This window comes from Saccopteryx bilineata, chromosome 2, assembly GCF_036850765.1.
Source record: "Saccopteryx bilineata isolate mSacBil1 chromosome 2, mSacBil1_pri_phased_curated, whole genome shotgun sequence".
Taxonomy (NCBI): Eukaryota; Metazoa; Chordata; class Mammalia; order Chiroptera; family Emballonuridae; genus Saccopteryx; species Saccopteryx bilineata.
The window spans coordinates 240,313,689-240,320,187 of NC_089491.1; the positions used below are offsets into that span (position 1 = coordinate 240,313,689).

The 6,499-nt window shown below is 43.6% G+C and overlaps 1 pseudogene; it reads left to right on the top strand.

Annotated features, from left to right (window-relative positions):
* The first annotated feature begins 882 nt into the window (after window positions 1-882).
* Window positions 883-4,881, top strand: LOC136322455 (twinfilin-1-like; annotated as a pseudogene).
* The last annotated feature ends 1,618 nt before the right edge of the window (window positions 4,882-6,499 follow it).

The following is a 6,499-nucleotide window of genomic DNA, read 5'->3' on the forward strand; positions in this document are numbered from 1 at the left end:
TTGTTAGTTTTTTGATGACTGCTTCAATTTCACTGGCTGTAATCTGTTTATTCAGATTCTGATTCTTCCTGATTCAGTTTTGGAAGATTGTATGTTTCTAGGAATTTATTCATTTCTTCCAGATTGTGCAATTTGTTGGCATATAGTTGTCTGTAATATTTTCTTATAATCCTTTGTATTTCTTTGGTGCCTGTTTATACTTCTCCTTTTTCATTTCTGATTTTATTTATTTGGGTCCTCTCTCTTTTTTTCTTGATAAATCTGGTCAAAGATTTGTCAATCTTTTTATCTTTTCAAAGAACCAGCTCTTGGTTGCATTAATCTTTTGTACTGTTTTTTTTTAGACTCTATTTTATTTATTTCTGCTCCAATATTTATTATTTCTTTTCTTCTACTCACTTTGGGCTTTACTTGTTTTTTTTTTTCTTCTTCAAATTTCTTTATGTATAAAGTTACATTGTTTACTTGAGATATTTTTGTTTCATGAGGTAGGCCTATAATATTATGAATTTCCCTCCGAGGGCTGCTTTCACTGTGTCCCATAGATTTTGGGTTATTGTATTCTCATTTTTATTTGTTCCAAGGTATCTTTTGATTTCTTCCTTGATCTTAGTGTTATCCTATTCATTATTTAGTAATGTGTTATTTAGTCTTTGTGTGTTTTTTAGTCTTTTTCTTGTGATTGATTTCTAGTCTCATGCCATTATTAAAAAGGTGTTTGATGTGATTTTGATCTTTTAAAGCTTATTGAGACTCATTCTGTGTCTTGACACATGGTCTATCCTACAAAATGTTCCATGTGCCCTTGAAAAGAACACAGGCCACTTTCTGGAGTCACCAGCTGGGGCTGCTCATTGTACTCAGTTCCAGACCCTGGAGCCCATGGCTGCTGCCCTGTCCCACCAGACTGGCATCCAAGCAGGTGAAGATGTTAAAGATATCTTTTCCAGAGCAAGAAATTGTAAGGTCGGTGAATAATGGGAAAGGTCAGGCCCGGGAACTTTGGCTAGGACCGCCCACAACCAAGCACTCCAAAAGAAGCTTCACAGGAACCCTTTGGAAAAAAGCGACCGTCTGCCAGCCAGTGAGATTTCACTACGTCATATTAGCTTGACCACCCTAGGGACCCTGTAAATATCTCCCACGTGGTTTAATCCTTGCGACTTCCTTGGCCTCCATCTTTCCTCAGGGCCAGGGAACCTTGCCGGGCAGGATGCGTGCTCTGTACTCAATAAAGCCTTTTGTTATTCTACACTTTGTGGCTCTGGCCCCTTCCTTCCTTCTTGGCGGGGGAAAAATACCTTACATTTTGGTGCCAAAATCCGGGAGGAGTTTGAAGTCCGCAAGGACCTCTCCTCTTTCCTTCCCCTCTGAGAAAGAACCAGGATCTCTGACCTTCCACCCACTTCGGCGCACGGTGCAATAAGTCCCCTGCCTCCACCTTCCCCTCAGTTCTTTCCGCCAAGACTCCCTGTCCGAAACCGTAGCTATATCAGGGAAGTTTTTTCCATTTCGAGTGAGTGTGCTTATGGAGACGTCCGGAGCACATCCACTTTACCTTTTCCACCCATGGCCAAACCTTGAATTTTAGGATACTAATGCTCAAATCTGACCACTCTGAGGACTAAGGGTGGCTGTGGGGGCACAGGAATCTCCCTCCTTAAAGAAGAAGAAACTGCTCTTCTCCACTGTGGCCAGGCCACAGACCCACTGAATTAGCCTCCTGAAGAGACTTTCGGTGTTAACACCCTCACCAATTTAACTATCATCAAAAAAGCTGGGTACTGATTGGAGATCTCTTACATACATGGCTTCTAATTATTCTCATGCCTGTTCTTAATCTCTGTGCTGCCTGTTCCACCGCGCAGGCCTTTTTCTGGCCAGAGAAACATCATCTAAAACATCCACTCCTGATCTTTCCTTCCCCATGGACTCCCAACTCTCTCTCCCTCCTGTCTGACCCCCGGGGGCGCCTATCTCTTGGGACTTCTCTGGTCCTCTGCGGACCTCTTTTGTGCTCGGGTCTCTTCCCTCTGAGAGCCCCCTCCCTCCCTTTGCAAAATCCTGTTTCTTATTCATCACTACCACTCTCTTTCTCCTCCCTTGCTGGCCAGGGGCCCCTCCCTTCTCCACTATGTTCTTAAGTCCCTCCTCCATCAGGCCTTTCTCAGCCTGGCATTGGCTCTTACACTGGTTTTGAGGACATCCAACCCCAATTTTCTTACAGGAAGTTCTGGCCCTGTCCTGCCTTTGGCTCCAGCGTTTCCTGAGGGATCTGGGTGCCGGGCTCTGCATGAGCCTTCCTCCTCTTATTCTCAAACCCTCCCCAAACCCCTATCCGGAACCTGTGAACATGGCATTTAAAGTTTTTAATGGTCCCAACTAGTAGAAACAGGCCAAGGCTGTTCACCAGGCCCGCATGCAGCAGAAGGTAACACTCCAAACCCCAGGTCATGTGACAACCCTGAGGCCAGTAGAACAACAGAGGCAAGGCACAGAAAGTGCCCGACCCAAATCCAAGCCACAAAGAGAAATCCACCAGCAGCTTGCTTTAAGTATGGCAAGCAGGACCACTGGTCCTGGCAGGGCCCCTGCTGGCGGCTGCCCACTGAGCCCTGCCCTGACTACAAACAGCCCAGTCACTGGCGGAGTGATTGCCCCTTTGGGCAACAGGCTTTTCCTCAGTGCCTCTACGAGGAGGACAAGCCACCTGAATGGGAAGCCAATCCAGCCAGGTGGGTGCATCACTCGAACTTCTAGGACACGGCCTGGACTCGGAGAACCCAGTCTATGCTGCAATGAGGGGGTATGTCCATCTCATTTCTTGTGGATATGGGGGCTACCTTCTCTGTTTTGCCATCACACTCTGAACCTCTAATTTCCTCACAGGTCTCAGTTATGGGAATGGATGGGACCCCTAACTTTCCCCTTTTTACGCCACTCCTGACATGCAGTTTTGCCTCAAGCTTGCATCCTTACAGGACCACTGGCAGTTGGAACCACTGGACTCCATCCATCTCCAGCTCACGAAAAGGCTGGACCCTACAACCCCCTCCTATTATTCCTCTTCTTTTAATCCTTACAGGACCGCATCCGTGAAGTTTCTCAACTCACGGCCACACAGATGTTCCTCCTGACACCCCTCAAAGCCACCACCTTTCAATCTCCCCCTCCCCATGACACCCCTAATCAGCAGGAAGTAGCCAGATGAATAAATGGTGCCCCTTTTCTATTTAACACAAAAGGTCAGAATGTAAGGTTGGTGGATAATGGCAAAGGTCAGGCCCAGGAACTTTGGCTAGGACCACCCACAACCAAGCACTCCAAAAGAAGCTTCACAGGAACTCTTTGGAAAAAAGTGACCATCTGCCAGCCAGTGAGATTTCACTACGTCATATTAGCTTGACCACCCTAGGGACCCTTTAAATATCTCCCACGTGGTTTAATCTTTGCGACTTCCCTGGCCTCCATCTTTCCTCGGGGCCAGGGAACCTTGCCGGGCAGGATGCGCGCTCTGTACTCAATAAAGCCTTTTGTTATTCCACACTTTGTGGCTCTGGCCCCTTCCTTCCTTCTCGGCGGGGAAAAATACCTTACAGAAATGAAAAGTACAGATTTTAAAATATATCTATTGGAAATTTTTCTAGATGACAATCCATTTTTAATATCAGTGATTCCATCTCTGGAATGGATATCAATAAACAGAGAAATTTGTGATTGGATCATATAGTCAGCCTTTAGATTCTTGGAATAAGGATTATTATTCCTTTGGTTTACCCTATAAAAGGACAAACAACCGTGCTACATATTATTCAGGTTAGATTCTCAGAATGACCAGGGATATGAATAGATATTCATTGCATGGTCTTCAGATCATTCTCATGTTTATAAAAAAATATCGTATGCAGTAACAAGAACAACACTGAAAAAAAAGGCTTGAAGGTGGTCACATCAAAGATGAAGTATTTGGAACAGTAAAGAAAGATGGCCTGACCTGTGGTGGCGCAGTGGATAAAGCGTCAACCTGGAATGCTGAGGTCGCCGGTTCAAAACCCTGGGCTTGCCTGGTCAAGGCACATATGGGAGTTGATGCTTCCTGCTCCTCCCTCCCCCTTCTCTCTCTCTCTCTCTCTCATTCTCTCTCCTCTCTAAAAATTAATAAAAGTAAAAAAAAAAAAAAAAAAAAAAAAAAGAAAGATGTATCATTACATGGATATAAAAAATATTTGCTGTCACAATCTCCTTCTGCCCCATTGCCTGCAGCTGAAGAAGAATTTTGACAGATTAAAATTAATGTACAAACTGACAGGGGTGTGGATACTGCACATAAAATACTGCAAGGAGTAACATTTCATATTTATCAAGAATTTTTTCAGGTTTTGGAAAAACTGAATAACAAACAGCTCAAATATGTGCAATTGGAAATAGATATAAAATATGAAATTATAATTTTGGCCAACACAGCAAATACAAAACTAAAATATTTGCCAAGAGGATTCCCAGGGATTCAGTATGTTACCATTTCTTTCTATATAAACATTCCCATGAAGGAGACTATTTGGAGTTCATAACTTTAATTATTTAGTCAATGCCTGGATACATATGCAGTATCAGAATGGACTGAATTCTACCTGCAAGAGTCCACTGCTAGAAATTGTAGAAAGACAAGAACAAATGGATGTCATTAGAAAGATTGAGATAGAAAATAGGGACAAGTTGGCTGCAGGCTTCCTTTAGGCAGAAGTATACCCCTGCTTAAGTATACTTTAAGCAGAAGTATGCACAGAAGCAAAATTTTGCAAGCCAAGGGGTCCTGAAGAAAAAAGGAGAATTCAAAGATAAATTAAGGGTCCAGCTGAAAATGAAAACACTACTGATTAATATAATTAGCATTACAATACCATTTTTTAAAAAGTAAAGGCTTTAGCCTGACCAGGTGGTGGTGTAGTGGCTAAAACATCGACCTGGGACACTGAGGACCCAGGTTTGAAACCCCAAGGTCAACAGCTTGAGCGTGGGCTTATATGACTTGAATGCAGGCTCACCAGTTTGAGTGTGGGGCCCTTACTTGAGCGTGGAATCACAGACATGACCTCATGGTTGCTGGCTTGAGCCCAAAGGTTGTTGGTTTGAACCCAAGGTCACTAGCTTGAGTCCAAGCTCTCTGGCTCAGTTGCAACCCCCCAGTCAAGGCATGCATCAGAAAGCAATCAGTGAACAACTAAAGTGCCACAACAACAACAAAAAGTTGATGCTTCTCATCTTTCTCCGTTTCGGTCTGTTTGTCTCTCTCTCTCTCTCTCTCTCTCTCTCTCTCTCTCTCTCTCTCATTAAATCCCCCCAAACCTCCCCCCAAAACTCCCCTAAAAACCAATTTCAACTTTTAATACAGGAGAACTGAAATCATTCCATGTTGATGTGTAGTAGCGAAAAAGATAAAATGATTATACTTTTTGAAAAATAGCACTTTTTACTTCTGTGTGTTTTTATTTTTATTTATTTATTTATTTATTTATTTATTTTCCCATTTTTCTGAAGCTGGAAACGGGGAGGCAGTCAGACTCCCGCATGCGCCCGACCGGAATCCACCCGGCATGCCCACCAGGGGGCGATGCTTTGCCCCTCTGGGGCATCGCTCTGTTGCAACCAGAGCCATTCTAGCGCCTGAGGCAGAGGCCACAGAGCCATCCCCAGTGCCCGGGCCATCTTTGCTCCAATGGAGCCTCGCTGCGGGAGGGGAAGAGAGAGACAGAGAGGAAGGAGAGGGGGAGGGGTGGAGAAGCAAATGGGCGCCTCTCTTGTGTGCCCTGGCCGGGAATCGAACCCGGGACTCCTGCACACCAGGTCGACGCTCTACTGCTGAGCCAACTGGCCAGGGCACTTCTGTGTGTTTTTAAAATTAATGTTATAGAAGTCTCATGATTCCTATTTTTGAATTAAAGCTGGAAAAGTGATGTTTAATTTTGTCACACTGTTTTCATCAGGTGATGATTACACACTTTCACATGATTCTTCAAGTTTTAACAGTTGGGTCAATGTCAGAAAGTCTAATATCTGAAAGTAAGATATACTTCTTGTTATGCATTACTGAGACAAAATTGTTTTTTTCTTTGAGGGGGAAAGACCTTATTCACACTACTTAAGGAATATGCTAAGAACCAGGTCAAATGATTTTCTAAGCTAAAAATGAGTGTACCTAAGAAGAGGTGAAAAGTTGTTTACTTGGAGAAGCACTGGTAATTCTCAGAATGGGATCATGCGTGCAGCTGCTAGAAACTGCTTTATTGCCCCAGTCTTCATTTGAACTTTCTGGTTTTTTAAAATGGCATTAGATCAGCTCACTCTGAAACCTTACGGGTACAAGATATTTTCTGGGTTGCAGGATTTCTCATGAGAGTGAAAGACACATTTTTACAGCTTTAGTACATTCTCTTTCTAGTGATTCAAAAGCTTTCTATTTCAAAAGTAAGTCATTGCATTATAAGTAGTGTGAAGACAA